Consider the following 20,510-nt stretch of genomic DNA (forward strand, 5'->3'; position numbering starts at 1 on the left):
GACCCTAATTTCGAAGAGAACTATTTCTTTCTCAAGAGGGGAATTTCACAGTTTATTTATACAAGCAAAACAGGCCTTGGAAACTTCAGAGAGGTACGGAAGTCTTTCCACCTCCAGAGGTAAGAAGAGTTCTTTGCATATGGAAGATTTATTTCCTGCATTTAGAGAAATGGAGGGGGAGTGTCGGGGGGCAGGGGAATGGTACTGAGTGGTGATGCACCCAGTTGAGTGCACACATTACTATGTGCAAAGACGGGGGTTCAAGTCCCCATTTCCCACCTGTGGTGGAACACTTCACAAGCAGTAAGCAGGTCTGTGGGTATCTATCTTTCTCTCTCTATATTTTCTACCTTCCCCATTCCTCTCAATTTCTCTCTATCCTATCAAATATAATAGAAAAGAACAGTGGGGGGGGGGGGTCAGAGTAACAGAGAGGCAGTCCTGAAGGTGGCTCAGTGGATAAAGCAAGATGGCTTAGACTCCCTGCTATCACACATGCCAGAGTCATGCTTTATTTTTTCCCCTTATATTTCCCTCTCTCATAAGCCAACACCTGAAACAGAGGGTAAGAACATCACTCCTTCATCCGTTGTTTCTGATTTTTTTTAATTTTTAAATATATTTTATTAGCTTTAGTGGGTTCTGTAGTTTATTTATTTGTTTTTATTTATTTTCCCATTTGTTGCCCTTGTTTCTTATTGTTGTTGTAGTTATTGTTGTTGTTGATGTCGTTGTTGTTGGATAGGACAGAGAAATGGAGAGAGGAGGGGAAGACAGAAAGGGGAGAGAAAGACAGATACCTGCAGACCTGCTTCACTGCCTGTGAAGTGCTTCCCCTGCAGGTGGGGAGCCCCGGGGTCTCGAACTGGGATCTTTACGGGGTTCTTGTGCTTTGCGCCACGTGTGCATAACCCGCTGCGCTATGGCCCGACTCCCCTGTAGTTTATTTTATTTTAAAGAAAGAGAGCTAGGGAAAGGGGAGATAGCATAATGGTTATACAGAGACTCTCATGCCTGAGGCTCCCAAGCCCCATATTCAATCCCCAGCACCACCATAAACCAGAGCTGAGCAGCGTTCTGGTGAAAAAAGAGAGAGAGATCAGAGCACTGTTAACTTTGGTTTATGGTGATGTGGAAAACTGAACCTGGGACCTTTGGAGCCTCAAGCATGAGAATCTTTTTGTATAACCATTATGCTATCTCCCCCACCCACTGAAATAATTTTAATTCAAAATCATCAGCACACTACTTTGATTCTCTTAATCATCAGCATACTACTTTGATCCAGCCCATGCATCCACCAACCTGGAAACTGAACCATTACCTTTTGAGCTGATAAGGAGGCTTCATTACAAAGACATGACTGATTAAATCATAAACCAATGAGTATTGAACTCAAAATTCTTTTAAAAAATATTTTATTTTATTTTATTTTTGTGAGAAATGCAGAGAGAGAAACACCAGAACACTGCTCAGCTGTGACTTATGGTGGTGTGGGGGATTGAACCTGACATTAAGGAGCCTCAGACATGAAAATCTGTTTGCATAACCCTTATGCTATCTCCCCCACCCTCAAACTAAAAATTCAATCCCTCTTCCCTCCCCGGAGGTGGGAGTGAGGGTAGAGAAAACATAAACCTTCATAAATCACAGTTTGGTTCCCCCTGACAACCAAACACTATCCTCAGATTGCCTAAGCAGTTTCCAAAGTTCAATTCAACAACATAAGAAAAGCACCTTTATGCTCTTTCTACTAAAAATCCCAACAGTTTTAAAAGATAATTGGATGGGAGTCGGAGTAGCGCAGCGGGTTAAGCGCAGGTGTCTAAGCACAAGGACCAAGGACCCCAGCTCCCCACCTGCAGGGGAGTCGCTTCACAGGCGGTGAAGCAGGTCTGCAGGTGTCTATCTTTCTCTCCTCCTCTCTGTTTTCCCCTCCTCTCTCCATGTCTCTCTGTCCTATTCAACAACGACGACAATAATAACTACAACAATTATAAAAAAAAAAAGGGGGCAACAAAAGGGAATAAATAAATATTTAAAAGATCTCTGGACCAAAATATATGAAGATCAAATATAAAGTCCTTATTTTTAAATCACAGTAACATACTTCCACTTCAGAATATGTCTTTGCTAACATACTAATCCTGTGCATCTTTCCTTTCCTTTTCTTTCCTCTTCTTTTACTTTATTTTTTTAATATTTTATTTATTATTGGATAGTGACAGGGAAATTGAGAGGGAAAGGGAGATAAAGAGGGAGAGAAACAGATACCTACAGCACTGCTTTATCACTCATGAAGCTTTCCCCCTGCAGGTGGGGACCAGGGGCTTGAACCTGGATTCCTGTGCACTGTGATGCATATGCTTAACTAGGTGTCCCACCACCTGTCCCCTCTTTTACTTTATTTTTTCCAGAACACGCTGAGTTCTGGTTTATGGTGGTGTTGAGTATTGAGCCTGGGATCTTTAGTGCCTCAGTTATAAAAATCTTTTTCCATAACCATTATGCTATCTTCCCAAGCCCCCAACTTTTTAAATTAATTTATTTAAGAGACATAGGTGTGGAAGCAAAAACCAGAACACTGTTCTGGCATATGAAGTGCTGGGAATCAAAGTCAGGTCACCATGCTTGAGAGTCCAGTGCTTTATCATTGGTTCCAAATGAGCATCATTCCTTCAGAATCAAAACAGTGGCTCCACCTCCCTGGTAACTATCCAACTTCCATGTCTTCACTGAACTTTTGATCCAATCTCAATATGGCTCCCCTACTCCTCTTTTTTTTTTAATATTTATATTTATTGATTCCCTTTTGTTGCCCTTGCTGTTTTACTGTTGTAGTTATTATTGTTGTTGTTATTGATGTCGTTATTGCCTAGGACAGAGAGAAATGAAGACAGATGGGGAAGACAGAGAGGGAGAAAGACATCTGCAGACCTGCTTCACTGCCTGTGAAGCGACTCCCCTGTAGGTGGGGAGCCAGGACTCCTTATGCCGGTCCTTGTGCTTTGTGCCACATGCGCTTAACCCGCTGTGCTACCACCCGACTAGTTTTTTTCTTTTAAAATTATCATTGATTTAATAATGATTGACAGAATGGTAGGATAAGAGGGGTACAATTCTACATCCCATAATAATCCTGGGTCCCTAATCCCAGGGGAGATAAAAAAAAAAATAGGAAAATTTCAGTGGAGTGGATGGGAATGCGGAACTCTGGTGGAGGGAATTGTGTGGAACTGTACCCCTATTCCGTCTTTTCTCCAACATTTCTTTTTTTTTTTTTTTATTTTTTTTATTGTTTTGACTTTTTAAAAATTTATTTAAGAAAGGATAAATTAACAAAACCATAGGGTAGGAAGGGTACAACTCCACACAATTCCCACCACCCAATCTCCATATCCCACCCCCTCCCCTGATAGCTTTCCCATTCTCTATCCCTCGGGAGCATGAACCCAGGGTCATTGTGGGTTGCAGAAGGTGGAAGGTCTGGCTTCTGTAATTGCTTCCCTGCTGAACATGGGCGTTGACTGGTCGGTCCATACTCCCAGTCTGCCTCTCTCTTTCCCTAGTAGGGTGGGTCTCTGGGGAAGCTCTCCAACATTTCAAATTTTTTCCTCCTAGGTCTACAGGTGTCATTCTCTTGCCCTCTCTGCCTTCCCCTCCTCTCTTGATTTCTCTCTCTCCTATCCAGCAATAACAACAATAACAACAGGGGTAACTAGGGCAAGAAAATTGGCCTCCAGGAGCAGTGGATTTGTAGTGCAGGCACCAAGCCTCAGCGATAATGCTGGAAGACAAAAAAAAAAAAAAATCTTAAAACTAATATTTAAATAACTACTAGTATCCATTCCACTCTGTCAGCTGATTCCGGAATTCTCTCCACCTATAGATAACAGCTGGGGCAAAGGAGATATCATAAGGGCTCTACAAAAGACTTTCATGCCTGAGGCTCTGAACATACCAGCATCAATTTCTTGCATGACCATAAACCAGAGCTGAGCAGTGCTCTTCTCAAACAAAATAAGTAAATAGGCATAGGACCTAGTGGGGGTTGTATTGCTATGTGGAAAACTGAGAAATGTTATGCATGTACAAACTACTGAATTAACTGTTGACTTATAAAACATTAATCCTCCAATAAATAAATAAGTAAATAAATAAATACTGTCTCTCCCTCTCACACATCTGCTGGTTTCTTCAATTCAGGCAATGGAATATTCTCTTGTATTTCTTTCTTCTTTTTAATCTTGTTTGTTTATTTGTTTTAATTAATTGATTGATTACTTTGATAGAGACAGCCAGAAATCAAGAGGAAGGGGAAGACAGAGAGAGAAAGAGACAGAGAAATACCTGTAGCATTGCTTCACCACTAGTTGAAGCTTTCCTCCTACAGGTGGAGACTAGGGGCTTGAACCCAGGTCCTTGCACATTGTAACACATGCACTCAACCAGGTGCACCACTACCCGGCAACCTACTGATTTATTTTAAATAAAAACAGAGAGGCAGAGAGTGTAGAAAGAGACCATAGCACTGAAGCTTCCTTTAATGTGTTGAGGACTGGGCTTTTCTTGTATTTCTGAAATGCTTGAACCTTCTATCACTTTCTAGAACTTCTCAGATATTATAGTTAATACCAAGTGGCCAGGCCCAGTGCTTCACTGGTCCTCAGATTCTTTTTTTTATTTTTTCAAAATTATCTTTATTTATTAGATAAAGACAGCCAGAAACAGAGAGGGAAGGGGGTGAGGGAGAGAGACAGAGAGACACCTGCAGCACTGCTTCACCACTTGCAAAGCTTTCCCCCTGCAGGGCTCGAACCCAGATCATTATGCATTGTAACGTGTATTCAATCAGGTGCGCCACCACCCAGCCCTCTGCTCCTCAGATTCTTATCTATCGTACCAGGGTAGCATGTGGTAGGACAGGTAACTAATAAGAGCTCTGCAAAATGAATAAATAAATAAATGTTTATTTATTTAAAAATAATAAATAAATAGGATTTATTTATTTACTTGTTAGGAAAGAGCAAGACCCAGAGCATTGTTCTGGCACTTGCAATGCTGGGGACTGAACTCAGAACCTCATACTTGATAGTCTAATGCTTTATCTACTGCACCATCTTCCAGGCCACACTCTGCAAATTTTATTGCGCTCCCTCTGTAAAGTGAGATCTGGACAAAGCTCTGAGAGTATAAATTGTCCCTGCTGTTGGAGAACTGACTTTTGCCAATGGCGTCAAGTCTACTTTGATGCTAAAAATACATAAATTCATCTCCAGCCAGGGCTCTCTCCTTTGCCTATTTGGTCTGCTTGACTATCCCACATATAATGCAAGCTCTGTTTTCTAAGATGAAAAATCTACCCTCAGCCCACCTCTAGATCAACCTTTCCTATTTCAGAAGATGCTTATCATCTTCTGAGTCTTCACTCTTTCTCTCCTTTCAACCTAACCTGTAATCAAATCCTAACACCTATTATTCCTGCAAAACACCTCTGAGATTTGTCCACTGATCTTCATGTCCTCACCATTAGCTCTAATTTAGGTCAGCACACCCTCTCCCTGGATTACACATAGGTCCCTTTAAGCTGTTTCTTTCTTTCTTTGTTGTTGTTATTGTTACTTTTACCAGAGCACTGCTCAGCTCTGCTTTATTGATGGTGTGGAGTACTGAACCTAGGACCTCAGAGCCTGTGTAACTGCTATGCGAACCCAGTTCCATTTAGTCTTGATCACTTCTGTGCCACAGCCCAAGACCATGTATACATTGCATTCAGAGGGATTTTCTAATGTAACTTTCCTCACATGTCCTCCCTTACTGAAAATGTCTCACTAAGTTTGTTTGTTGTGCCAGGGATTGGACCTAGGTTCTTATACATGGAAGACATAGATTCTACTGTTAAACCATCTTCCCTGCTCTTCCACTGCCTTTGAAGTAAACAAACAAAAAAGTGATCCACGATTTTCAAAGACCATGTATCTCTGAGACTATGCAATTTGTGATGGGATACACCTAAAGCTTTATTACAAACAGGGCAGAATTTCTTCTCCTGCATCACCCTGGCCAGCCTGTCTCTCCCACCTACCCATGCTGGCATGGATGCCTATTTTCAAAAAGTAGTGTTTTTAAAAAAAACTCAAAAGCTGCAAGATGAAATAAATAAATAAATAAATAAATAAATAAATAAAATTCATGTCTGGGTTTGCTCAGATTCCTTCTTTATATTTCACTGATTCCTATGGTTTCAATGAGTGGATCTGTGTTAAGTCTTTCTCCTTACCCATAAGCTATGTATCAATCAGCTCCATATGTACATTGCCAACATCAAACTAGACATTTATGTTTGTAGATTTTTTTTTAATCACCGCAGGGAAAATACATTGAACATTTAAAAAGCATGTAAATATATGAATTCAAGAATGTGTAATACAACAGTGTTGAATTACAATAATGCTGAAAAAATTGGAATCAACCCAATGCTCATCAATAGAAATTAGGGTAAACAAGTTATGATACTGCTCTGTAGCCTGACAAAAGACTAAAGAATTTATAACTTGATGTGAAACAATGTCCTGATATACTGTAAGGCCAAAAATCAGGTCTCAGAATTATACAAATGGTTTAGCTTGATCTAACTCTATTATTCAGCATGTATTTATTGAGCACCTAGCATGTGCCACTTTCTGTTACAGATCCTAGAATGTGCAGAGAATAAGATGAAGTCTGTGTTCTCATAGAATTTTCTAGACAGATAATAAAGAGAAGAAAACACACACACACACACACATACATATATATATGCTAGTCAGTGGTGCACCTGGTAGAGTACATACATTACTGTGCATAAGGTCTTGGTTTCAAGTCCTTGGTCCTCACCTACAGAGTAGAAACTTCATGTACAGTGGAGCAGAGCTGCAGGTTTCTCCACTTCTCTCTCCTCCCCTTTTTCTTTCTCTCTCTCTTTCTTTTTTTTTTTGCCTCCAGAGTTATCACTGGGGCTTGGTGCCTGTACTATGAATTCACTGCTCCTGGAGGCTATTTTTTTTCCTTTTGTTGCCCTTGTTGTGTATCATTGTTGTGGTTATTATTATTGTTATTGCTGTCACTGTTGGAAGGACAGATAGAAATTGAGAGAGGAAGGGAAGACAGAGAGAGGGAGAGAAAGACAGACACCTGCTGACCTACTTCACCCCTGGCAAAGGGAGCCCCTGCAGGTGGGGAGCCTGGGGCTTGAACCGGGATCCTTACTCCTGTACCTGCGCTTTGCACCATATGCACTTAACCCACTAGGCTACCGCTGGGCTACCACCTGACTCCCCCTGCCTCCCTTTCCCCTTTTCTCTCATCCTATATATATTAAAAAGAATGAACTTAAAAAAAAAAAGGAGAAAAAAGTACAATGAAGTGGTCCAGGAGGTCAACAATACTTATACCCTTTCCCATATTAGGGAGCTACTCTCTTCCCTGATCCAGCTTTCTGGTCCTTTTTCCAGCTATGACATCATCTCCCTAGGCAATAACTTGGATCCACCTGCACATCAGATTTCAGGCTCAGGGGCAAAAAGAAAAAGAAAAAAAAAAAACACTAGTATATCCACAGGCCCTTTGGATTTAACTAAAATATGCCTACTAGCTTGTGAAGCGACTCTTCTCCCCCCACCCCTTGCAGGTGGGGAGCCAGGGGCTTGAACCGGGATATATATATATATTATTGTTGTAGTTATTATTGTTGTTGTTATTGATGTCATTGTTAGATAGGACAGGGAGAAATTGAGAGACATGGGGAAGACAGAGGGGGAAAGAAGGACTCCTGCAGACCTGCTTCACCACTTGTGAAGCGATTCCCCTGCAGGTGGGGGAGCCTGCGGCTCAAACCGGGATCCTTATGCCAGTCCTTGCGAAACCGGGATGTTTGACCGGGTCCTTGTGCTTCGCACTATGTACCCTTAACAGTTGTGCTAATGCCCAGCCCTCTTCTTGTCATCATATTTACATTTCCCTTCAAATGTTTAGAAAAAAATATCATAGTTTTTAAGGTTTTCAAATGTATTGCTTCTCTCATTTCTTAACCTTATCTCTGCTTTTTTTTTTAACATTTAAGTAAAAATTTAATAGATACTAAACTTTATAATAGTTATACTGTCAAGAGTCTTCAGTTTTTGAGTCTTTCTTCAAAGGTTAGCTTTTGGTAGATTAAGTTTCTTATGGATCATCAGAACCTTTTTAGGTTCACTTGTAAGTTTTTACAGTCAATCTAGTAACTTCTACTTTGGAGCTAGCTTGGTGTCATTTTTTTTTTTTAGATTTTATTTATTTATGAGAAAGATAGGAGGAGAGAGAAAGAACCAGACATCACTATGGCACATGTGCTGTCAGGGGTGGAACTCAGAACCTTATGCTTGAGAGTCCAAAGCTTTATCACTGCGCCACCTCCCGGACCACTTTGGTGTCATTTCTAAGGCCGTACTTTTCTGGGGTCCCTAAAGAGCATCTCAGACATTTAGTGAGGTCTCTATTTCAGCAGGCTAGAGTGGCAAAAATTATCAACTATACCCTACAAGCTTTTGGAGATGCTGAAGCCCTATTGAAGCTCTTTGTCTAGGCTCAGGAGCCCTGTGTGTTTGTTGTAGTGTCTAGCCAAATACAAATATTCCTACACAGGTTTTAGAGATATTTCTCTGTGCATTCCCCTCCTCCCTTTTGATCTGCTTGGCAAAGTGTGTGTGTGTGTGTGTGTGTGTGTGTTACTACTCAATTTATTCACTTTTTTTTTTTTCACCAGAGCACTACTCTGGTTTATGGTGGTGCAGGGGATTGAACCTGGGACTTTGGAGCCTCCGGCATGAAAGTCTGTTTGCATTATTCTAGCTATCTCTGCCCCGATTTATTCACTTATTATGATACATCTAGGACAGTCCTCTGGATTAGTAAATCTGCACTGGAGCTGTTGATATTTCCCCAACTCCACCCCCACCCCACAGCTGCCCCCACCCTTAGCACCACTAAGTTCCAGCTTTTGAAAATGCTGGGAATCAAAACTGGAACCTCTTATATGCAGGGTCTAGGTGCTACCACTGTGTTGGATTTGATTTACTTTATTTTAAAATTTGTATCTAATAATAGGTTACAAGATTATAAGATTACAGGTTAGTAGTTCCACACCACCCACCACCAGAGTTCTGTATCCCTACCTTCCCACTTCCCAAACATAAACACTATAGTTCCCACAAGTCTTAGAAATAGTTTGCTTCTATTTTTTTTTTACCAGTTCTCTAGATTCCACGAGTGAAAACATCTGGCAGTTGACTTTTACCTCTTTACTTAATTTGCTAAGCATAATAATCACCTTGCTTGGTAAGTTCTTACTGCCTCAGTTTCCTCTGGTCTCTGTATTCACAGACAGATGTGGCAGCTTGCTTTCTCATCCCTGGGCTGGGATCTGAGATAAACTTCAACTCAGAAAGATAGGGCACACTAGGAATGACCTCATTTGTTTCCATTCTCTTGGAGAATGACTAAAGTGTATGGAATGTTTGCTTCAAGTACTTTGTCTAGTTTTCTAGATGTTTACCATAGGAAAGTTGCTCTGTTTTCTGCCTGGCTGCTTTTATTTAAGTTATTTATTTATTTTCATGAGAGAGACTGAAACTAGAGCATTGCTCAGCTGTGGCATATGGTGGTGCTGGAGATTGAGCCTGGGGCCTCCAGCATGCAAGTCTAGGGTGCCGTCACTGTGCTATCTCCCTAGCCCTGCCTGCTTACTTTCTGGTCACATGAATTAACAGTAATTTTTCTCCATTCATAGATAGCTCTATCTAATCCTTAAAATGAAAGGCCCTGACTTTTAGTCCTTTAGGACCAACTCCTGCTGAACTGTGATAAAATGGACCCTGTGAGTACTGCTGAAAACTAATCCCAAACTCCAATGCTAAAGGACGTATTATTCCCCAGACAATTCAGAAGATCACAGAGTTCCATGGTATTTTTACTAAGTATTTTTCTGGGCGGAGGGTAGACAGTATAATGGTTATACAAATAGACTCTCATGCTTGAGACTCCAACATTCCAGGTTCAATCCCCCCGCACCACCATAAGCCAGAACTCATAAGCCAGAACTGAACAGTGTTCTGGTAAAAAATAAAAATTAAAAATAATAAATAAATAAATATATCTTTCTAGAGAAAGATATAGGCACAAATTAACATGGGGGAAAAGGTAGCAGATACATCAAAATGTTTTCAGTGTTTATCTCTGAGGAATAAAATTATATGTGCTTTTTTTTTTTTTTCTTTTTTTTGGCCTTTCTAAACCTTTTAAATTTTAAACTAACAAACATGTGCTACCCTTATAAAAAGAAAAAGAGGGTACAGGCAGTAGCGCAGTGGGTTAAACACACATGGCGCAAAGTGCAAGGACCGGCACAAGGATCCTGGGTTGAGCCCCCGGCTCCCCACCTGCAGGGGAGTTGCTTCACTCCTCTCTCCATTTCTCTCTCTGTCCTATCCAACAACAATGACATCAATGACAACGATAATAATAACCACAACAATGGTAAAACAACCAGGGTAACAAAAGGGAAAAAAAAAAAAAGAATGAAAGAATGATGTTCTACATTTACATCCCTTCCCCACTTTGCCAGGCTTGCATCACGGGAGAGAGACCAGGAACTCCTGGCGGCATGGTAATACAATGCTTTATTCATGCGGGAGCCCCAGAGTCAGGTGTGAGCACAGTAGGTTAAGGCACATGGCACCAAACCGCAATGGCTGGCGTCCACCTCCCTGTCTGCATGCCTGCCCTCCTCCAGGTCGGGACATGGAAATAGAGAGAAACCAGAAACAGAAGTGACTTTTATAGGATAAAGGAAGTGGCAAGTTGGAAACGGAAATGGATAGGAAAAGACGGTGGAGAAAGGGAAAAGGTACTCTGGAAACTTCCTTAGCAACTGCTGCTATGGTTTTAACTGGTGGGAATTAATGTTACCCTGCAGGCAGGGCCGTCTCAAGTTAGAAAGAAGATAGATCAAAGGAATGGGTAGGGAATCTTTCAGGCAAAACAATGATTATGTAAATAGGCCATAATGTCAGCAATGGAGGATGGAGCAGGGGGGCTGGCTTAATGCTCGACACCACTTGGTGACATTTCCCTGAGCCTTGGTACAAATATAGAGGCCACAGGTGTGGCTGACACTATAAAACTCACCTGGGTGATGGCCAGCTTGGGCCCCTACTCAACAGAAGAGGCCTATTGAATTCTGACACCCTCCTTGCCCTTTCCTCAAACAAAAGATTAGAAGAGTTTCTTTGTTCACTAAGTAGATCATGCCAGCCCAGACAAACATTTCTCTCAGAAATTTTTCCAGACTATTCCAATAAAACCAAACCTGTAAAGAGGAGCATGAGCCAAGGAGTCAGGACAAGAAGAGATGCTGTCAGGTTCCTCACGGACATCAGCATCAACTGTGCACATTCTCTTTCTTCAGCACAGGCTGAAGTACAGCAGAACAGCTTCCCTGTCAGTGGGACTCACAACTAGCTGCCTGCTCCCCAGATCCTACTTCTCCTTAATTTCTATTTTTTTCTTTTATTATGTCACAGTAAATACAGCTGTTGGTACATGTATAAAATTTCTCAGTTTTCTGCAAATTACTCTCACCCCAGCCTAGGTCCTCCTCCACTCTCATGCACCAGGAACTAAAAGCACACACACACACACACAGACACACACACACACACACACACACACACACACACTTTTTAAGTTTCTTAGTAGCTATTTTATTTTATTTTTAGCAGAGCACTGCTCAACTCTGGCTTACACTGGTGCTGAAGATTAAACCTGGGTTCTTTGGTGGCCCCAGCATGAGACTCTTTTTGCATAACCACTAGGTTATCATTATCTCCCCAACTCATCTACTTCTTCTTCAGAAAAGACCCAATACAAGAACTGGCAAGACAGCTCACCTGGATAGTGCACCCGCTTTGCCATGTCCGTGAACCAGCTTCAAGTCCAGTCCCTTCTCACTGAGGGAAGATTTAGTGCTGTCAGATCTTTCCCTCTCTCCCTCTGTCTCTGTTTTTCTCTTTCTATCTGAAAAAGCAGGCCCAGAGTGGTGAAGCTCAGGCAGAAAAAAAGACAAACAATAAAATTTGCTTCTCAGAATCCAGACCAGGAAGTCTGGACACATTAGCATATTTTGGCAAGCAGCATGATTGCTAATAGATAACAGGTTATCCAGGAAATAATTAGAAGCCTGAGCCCACATGGATCAGTTGCAGACACTGACCTCTGCCACTCAGGATATGTATCTGAAAGTGTTAAAAAAAAAAAAAAAAAAAAACCTGCTTCTTTCACTTTTAGAGGTTGGCAAAATGTCAGGGCTCTCTCCCTTTTCTCATTCCTTGACAAGTTAACTAGTACCCAAGTCTCCACTCTGCACTTTAGCCCTCCTAAGCAGAGTCTGGGAGACACAGCAAACCCTCTCCCTTGAGTCCACAGGGCAGTTCAAGAGGATCCCAATCTTTTGGGAGAAGGGAGGAGGCCAATGTCAGCTTGCTTAGTCACCATTCCCACTTGCTCACCATGCCCATACTTCTCCCCTTGCTGTGGACACCTTTCAGACGCTATACATAACAGCTGAAGGAGAATTTTCTAGGCCAACTCTGTCTTCCCAATCAGCACTCTACCTCCCCCACTCTCAACTCAAACACACTGCATTCTTCCTTTGATTGCAGGGAGAAGAGGGGAGGGAGCAGGATTCAGAAATAAAAAGCCTTTGTTTATGTTTAAGAAATCCAATGTGCATTTTCACTGCTATAGATTTTATCTTTTGTGTTACATCCTTGTTATTCTAGTAGATTCCCAAACGATTTTTCTCTTCAAACCTTCTTTTATTCTGTTCTGAAGCAAGATATGTAGAAGTGGAATGCAAACAGGAATGCAATGACTGACTGAAGTTTTGAGGCATTCAGTAGGTGGAAACAGCTAATAATTTCACATAAGTATGTAAAAAAATCAGTCAAATAAAGTTTTCCTTTTCCTGTCTTTGGGTGGGATTCTGTTTTTTTCCTCTTGAAACAACAGTAGTCACAGTAGCTACCATTTTTTGAGTGCCAAGAGTCGGACTGTGCGAAGCAGTTTATACACACTTCCTGGTTTAAACATTTCCACAGTCCTGTCTTATTATCTCCATTTTACAGATAAGAACAGCGAAGGTCTTGGTGAGTAAAACAGCATGTCCCAGGTTACAGAGAGAAAGAGAGAAAGAAAGAGAGAGGAGCTGGATGGTGGTGCACCTGGTAGAGCACACATGTTACCATGTACAAGGACTCAGGTCCCAGTCCCCACCTACAGTGTGACAAGTGAGTAGTGGAGCAATACTGCAAGTGTCTATCTCCCTTTCTGCCTCTTCTTTCCCTCACAATTTTTCTGTCTCTATCCAAAATAAATAAATAAAATTTTAAAGAAAGAAATGAATTTAAGGCCAAGAAACATGTGAGATTCAAATCCCTGTCTGTCAGATCCAAAGTTCCATTTTCACTTGAGCAAGAGCTACTCCTGGTGCTTTGGGTCCACACTCCCCACAGGGGCACACAGCACCAGAGCAGATGGTAGGCATCAGGAAGCAAGGAACTGCTAGGATATGGATAACAATTTGCAAATGCCCCTGGGGTAAGGTCACTCATCTAGGGATGATAAAAATGCAAATTTTATGTGTAAACAAACTGGAAAGGGAAAGAGAGATAGAGAGAGAGAATGGGGTGGGAGAGGCTGCATAGAGGTTATGCAAAGAAGCTTTCATGCCTGAGGCTCCAAAGTCCCAGGTTCAATCCCCTACACCATCATAAACCAGAGCTGAAGAGTCCTCTGGTGAAAAGTCAAACAATAGAAGCCCTCTTAGAGTGGGGGAGATAGCATGATGGTTATGCAAAGAGACTTCCCTGCCTGAGGCTACAAAGTCTGAGGTTCAAACCCTTTACCACTATAAGCCAGAGATGAGCAATGCTCTAGAAAAGGAAAAGAAATGAAAGAAAGAGATCTCTTAGAATGTAAAAGTAAAATAGTGGCCCTCAAAAGGGAAGAGGGGAGGGGAGGCAAATGAGGAGACAGGTGTCAATGGTGTGATAGAGGATGGCAACTGGATTTGGGGAGTGGAGAGTGATGTTGGATAGAAGGTGACTGTAATGCTGAACCTCTGAAAGCTAAGTGCCACTATGATAAAAGTTTTTTTTTTTTAAAAAGAAAGAGAAGCAAGGACTGACTGTTGGTGTGCTAGCGAATGATTTGCAGGTGACCTGGGTAGGCCAACTCTCTACAGGTGGGGCTCAGCCTATACACAGCAATTTCCCAAAGGTGCCTAGGCCGGTTCCTCCCCCACCCTCACCCTGCTTAGATACCTGCCAAACAATTCCATTGTTTGCTCTGGATCTAGTTTTAAAGAGCCAAGTTTCTTTTTGAACTATACATGCTGGTTTAGTACTCTCTTTAGGAATTCTAAACTGTTAAGACCACCACATCCCCCCTTTAAATATCCATAATCCTGATAGTTCAGTGCATGTCTGTGCATTGTGCTTTCTAGTTACAAATTACAAACTATGTTTGCACATAAAAGCTCATTTAATCCTCATGGTAAACCAGTGAGGTGGATGATAGTCCTCTGAAGCAATCCTGAGTTTTTGATCCGTTTACAAGGAATTAGAAACAGTTTAGTGATTTTTGTTGAGAGATGTTTCAGGGCCGTGAGGGAAGTTTCACAGATTCATTCCTCTGCCTGAACAGCCTCTCTCTCTCTCTCTTTTATTTATTACTGGAGAGAGACAGAAAGAAGTTGAGAGGGCAGGGAGAGACAGAAAGGGAGAGAAGGAGAGGGAGAGGGAGAGAAGGAGAGGGAGAGGGAGAGACAGGGAGAGAAGGAGAGGGAGAGGGAGAGAAGGAGAGGGAGAGAAGGAGAGGGAGAGGGAGAGAAGGAGAGGGAGAGGGAGAGACAGAAAGGGAGAGAAGGAGAGGGAGAGGGAGAGAAGGAGAGGGAGAGGGAGAGACAGAAAGGGAGAGGAGAGGGAGAGGAGAGGGAGGGAAGGAGAGGGAGAGAAGGAGAGGGAGAGGGAGAGAAAGAGAGGAAGAGGGAGAGGGAGAGGGAGAGAGAGACCTGCAGCTCTACTTCACCACTCCCAAAGCTTTCTCCCTACAAGTGGGGAGACCAGGGGCTTAAACTCCAGGCCCTTGCATGCTGTAGTGTGTGCTTAACCAAGTGAGCCACCACCTGGCCCCTGAACAGTCTGGAATGGACTTAAAAGACCCATTCCGACTATTTTACTCAGGTTAGGAAATTGTAGGGATATTAATGATTTTAGAACAGTAAAACCAGGCTGGCAAAATAGCTCACTTGGGTAGTATGTTGTTTTGTCATATGCATGAGCCAAGTTCAAACAAAGCCCCCACTGTATTGAAGGAAGCTTGGGTGCTGTGGTGTCTTTCACTCTCTCTGCCTCTATTAAATAAATAAATAAATAATAGGAAAGTAGCACAGTTCATTTATTCAATATGCTTCTCCAAGTATATATGTGATAAGAAGCTAAACTAGAAGTTTCTGCTAAGGCCTGAAGACAGTAGAGATTGGGCAGGGGTAGATAGCATAATGGTTATGCAAACAGACTCTCATGCCTGAGGCTCCAAAGTCCCAAATTCAATCTCTTACACCACTATAAGCCAAAACTGAGCAGTGCTCTGGTAAAAATAAAAATAAAAATAAAATAATAATAATATAATAGCAGTCACATCCCATAAAAGAAATACCAGAAGTATCTGGCTAGTGAAGGGAGGAGGGGGATTGAACCTGGGACTTTAGAACTCTGGGCATAAAAAGTCCTTTTGCATAAATGTTGGGGGGGAGCAAGAGAGAACAGGACAAAGGGCACAGAGGTCCCCTCTATTCTCAGCTGGTAGACCTCTTGACTAGCATCTACATGGAAGAATCTTAAGAGAGTCAGTCACGTTTTAGAGGGGTAAGCATTTACTGAGACAAAGCAGGAATAGAGAAGAGTAGAAAATACATGTTTCAGAGGTGTGGTGCTTCAGAGAGAGAGCAATGAGTGTCCTTAATTTCCAGTCTTTTAACTTGTATAGTGGGTTCTGGGGATGCTCAGGACCCGAGGGGATTAACTTAAGCCATTGTCTCCAATGCTGTGAACATCTGCATTCATCTGTATTGTATGGCCTTAACAGTCAGGTAGAAAGGGAGATACTGGTGCAGAATGCAGACATTTTGGAATGGCCCCTCCTTCTGGGTGTAGGGAGAGGGGTTGCTAGTGTGCTTCTTCCAGCAAAGATTTTTCTGACTCCCTAACATGGTCACGATAGTGCTCCCAGACTGCGGTTTTGACGAGTAAAAGGAAGGTCGAGGGGAGATAGCTATAAAAGTTTGTGCTTCTGATGAATACTTCAGTACTATGGTGTCTTTTCTTCTTTCCATGTCTTCATGTTTGTTTGTTTTTTAAATTTTTTATTAGTGATTTAATAATAATTATTAACAAGATTGTAAGATAACAGGGGTACAATTCCCACCACCAGAGTTCTGTGTCCAATCTTCTCCATTGGTGGCCGAAAGGCAGTAAGATATAAAACAGGACAAATTATTTAATTAACAGGAGCACAAAGACAATAATACAGCAGATGAAATTAGGGGTCTTTGGGTGGGAAGAAGTTAGGAAGTCTATTTTAGGCATGTTCCAACGGACCTATAACTTTAGTAATTTTTGCCTGATCCCAACAGCTAGCATTCAGGTGGACTAAAAGTATTGTCTAGAGAGATGATGTCAGAGTTGAGAACAAATCTAGAAAGCCAGATTAGGGGAGAGAGTAGCTCCCAAATATGAGGAACATATATGCCATGAACTGTTTACCCCATTGATCTGATGTCAGGTCTATATATATTCCTATTTAACAGAGGAGCCTGTATAACCTCTAAGTCTATCAGTCTGAGCTCACAGTTCACAGTCACAGCTGGGAACATTGTAGGCTGCACTCATTTCAGGACCAGTCAGAGTAGGTTGACCCAGTCTCTCCTCGCAGAGTGGGGCAGTCCCTACCATGTCTTTCTGTTTTTGTTACTTTCTGTCTGAGTAAGTTGGCAAAGAGCAGCAAATCCCCAGCAATGACAAAGAATAGTAATAGTAAAATAAATAAAACTACTTAGGACAACTAAAAAAAAAACAAGTTTGTGCTTCTCAAATATATCACAAAAGAGGACATATGAGTGTGGGACCAGATATGGGCCTCACCCAAGACAAGGTTGACAGTTGGGAGGGTGAGAACACACCACTTCAAAATCTGCCACTTTGGCATAAATATTATTTTGAGCTGAAGACAAGAAAGAACAGACACAAAAGGCATGCACAGACTTTCCCCTTTCTTCCTAAAAGAGGGCATGCATTTCCTTTTGGGAAGATGTGCCTCCCCCACTCCCACTTAATTACCAGGTAATTACTTTTATTACTGGAACCATTGGCTAGCTTAATCTGCATAAGGGGTCTTATTAGATAACCTTTATCGATAACCTATGTGTTTCTACCATATATTTACTCTCACAATGTATCACGCCTAGAAGCCCCAAACTCTTTAAGTAGTTTTCTCCACAATTTATCACCCGCTGTTAAAACTGTGCTTACACTCCAGGTGTATGTGGCTCGGGGGCATTTTCACTTCTTTTCTATGTCTCACCACATGCATATAAAATGTATCTGTTCTCCTGTTAGCTTGTCTTTTGTCAATTTAATTTGCACACCCATCACTGAATAAAAGGTTAGAGGAGGAAGTCCTCCAGGGATAAGTAGTGAAAGATTATCTTAGATCTGCCCCAAAGGGCTGCGTGGAGGAACAAACATCTCAGAGAGCAGCTCACACATACATTACGTGTATATCACCACAGACACTAGAGACTGAGGAACGAGTGTGCAAGGAGATGAATGACTGGAATAGAATATCTGTCCTGTGAAACAAACGAGAAAAGACATGATTGATGGTTGGAACTAATGATCATCAGAGTCCCTGAGAGTCAGTTGTCAACATCTGCCAGGTCTAGAGGGATTGGGTGTTAACTGCTATCCACAACTCACCAAGCAAGAACTTCCCTACTCTTCTTACCTCTTCTCAAGTCTAGAATCCCAATTCAAAGAGAGGCGAGAGTCCTGATTAATAAAGTGGAGGATTAGGAAGACAAATAGCAGCAGCTGAGCACATACCTCTCTCCTCAGCCTTCTGTCTCTGGACTGAATCCTGAACTGGGATTGGAGTGAGCTTCAACTTTACAGTGACAAGTGGTGGAACTGAATATCTCAATTATTATATTATATTTATACTATGTGTTGTTTGAAGCAACCAGACGATTCTTAGTATTAATAACTGTAGCTAGACAGTCATTGAAATTGCCCTAAATTCTATCTAGGGCAGGGGAAGAGTTTTTCCCCCTGAACTGATGAGAGAAATCAAACACATTTGGCAGTCCGGGAGGTGGTGCAGTGAATAAAACATTGGACTCTCAAGTGTGAAGTTCTGAGTTCAAACCCCGGCAGCACATGTACCAAAGTGATGTCTGGTTCTTTCTCTCTCTCCTCCTCTGAAGAAGTTAACACCAAGTATGTATATAAGCCATTGCCCATAGCTGCCCTGAGGTCATGGTCAAGAATTTTCACCTACTGTAGAAGCCTATCTTGACATGAGACTGAAAATGATGAGAGCTACTATTGCTCTCACTGCTTGAGACCAGGATGGCTACTACAACTTGTCACTAAGAATCTTAAATTCATAATAATTCATAATGCATGCCCCCCACAATGCCCAGTGATGAAACCTACCAATAGCTTGCATTCCTTTAGATGAATGGACTGAATAATGACTGTGAATACTATAGTAAACAAAATGCTTTGGGAAACCATTTGAACTTATTGCCTGTTGGCTCTAAACCTACTCAGTCTTATGATGCTGAAGTTGAGCTTCTGCTAATTATATTTCAGTTTTACCATCTGGCTCCCAGTTACTTCTTCCAGTGAAAGCACAAGTGGGAGACAGCATGCTTGGAAAAGGAAGGCCTTCCTGTTTGTTTCCTGTGAATGTCTTGTTCTTATACATGTCATCCAAGTCTTACCTTGACACCCTAGAAGTGACCGTTCCTTCTTATAGTAGCACATGCATATAGTCTGCAGCTTTCTAACACTTAAAAGACCAGCTTTATCATTCTTCCCTCCTTGGAGATACCAGGCCCCTATCTCCCCCTCAGCTGAACAGTGACTCCTCATATCATCTGAGTCTTGTATTTCTATAATTCAAGTTTTAATAATTTTCACCTCTTCCCACACTTATGTCTAGGGGATAGTGGCTGCTTTGTAATACCTTAGCGCCTTATTTTTGCTTTTTTGAGTTACCCTCACAGGGACTCAGCCAAAAGAAAGAGGTATTCTGGGGGTCAGGCAGTAGCGCAACAGGTTAAGCACACATGGTGCAAAGTGCAACAACCAAAGTAAAGATCTCAGTTCGAGCCCCTGGCTCCCTACCTGCAGGGAGGTCACTTCATGAGTGGTGAAGCAGGCCTGCAGGTGTCCATCTTTGTCTCCCCATCTCTGTCTTCCCCTCCTCTCTCCATTTCGCTCTGTCCTATCCAACAACAATGACATCAATAACAACAATAATAACCACAACAATGATAAAACAAGGGTGACAAAAGGGGAAAAAATAACCTCCAGGAGTAGTGGATTCGTGGAGCCCCAGCAATAACCCTAGAGGGGGAAAAAAAAAAAAAAGGAAAGAAAGAGGTATTCTGAAACAGAGTCCCATTTTCAGGGCTCTTCTCCCAAGAGACCCTACTGACCCAGCCAGGTGATTTGGCCTGGGGCCAATTGCTATCTGCCCTTCAGTGTATGTCTAGAGTGTAGCCCTCCTGGAGAGAAAGGTGAGTCACCACCTCCTGGTTGGAACTATTATTGCATACCAATTTTCCAGAAAACAGTTTCTCTTCTCAACTACCCTCTCTTGGCTACCCTTCCGCTTCTCTTCCTTACCTTTTTCATTATTCTTTTTAAAATGCATTTTAGGAGATGAACCCAGGGCTTTACATATGCACCATAGCACTGACTATTCTCTCCAGCCCAATTTTTTTTCTTTCCTTTCAGGGTTTTTTTCTTCTTTTTTTGCCACCAGGATTATCACTGGGGCTTGGTGCTTGGTGCTTGCAGGAGGAATCTACCACTCCTGACAGCCATTTTCCCCTCTGTATTAATTAATTAATTTATTTTCACTAGCTAGTACAGAGAGAAATTGAGAGGAGAGGGGGGAGGAGACAAAGTGGGTGAGAAAGACAGACACTTGCAACCCTGCGTCATGGCTGATGAACCTTCCTTCTTGCTGATGGGTAATGGGACCTTGAACACAAATGTACTCAGCCAGATGTACCATCCCCAGGCCCCAGTAAATTGTCCACTCTTTTTTTTTTTTTTTTTTAAGAAGGATGGAGGGAGAAACAG

General features: G+C 42.0%; 1 long non-coding RNA gene across 2 annotated transcripts in view; it reads right to left on the bottom strand.

Annotated features, from left to right (window-relative positions):
* Window positions 1–12,592, bottom strand: part of LOC132533332 (uncharacterized) — a 408,100-nt gene extending 395,508 nt beyond the window's left edge. For both annotated transcript variants that reach the window (XR_009545210.1, XR_009545211.1), the window contains exon 1: window positions 11,964–12,592. This is a non-coding gene — a long non-coding RNA (uncharacterized LOC132533332). The remainder of the gene's footprint in view (window positions 1–11,963) is intronic.
* Window positions 12,593–20,510: the final 7,918 nt, after the last annotated feature.

This window comes from Erinaceus europaeus, chromosome 16 (assembly GCF_950295315.1).
Source record: "Erinaceus europaeus chromosome 16, mEriEur2.1, whole genome shotgun sequence".
Lineage (NCBI taxonomy): Eukaryota > Metazoa > Chordata > Mammalia > Eulipotyphla > Erinaceidae > Erinaceus > Erinaceus europaeus.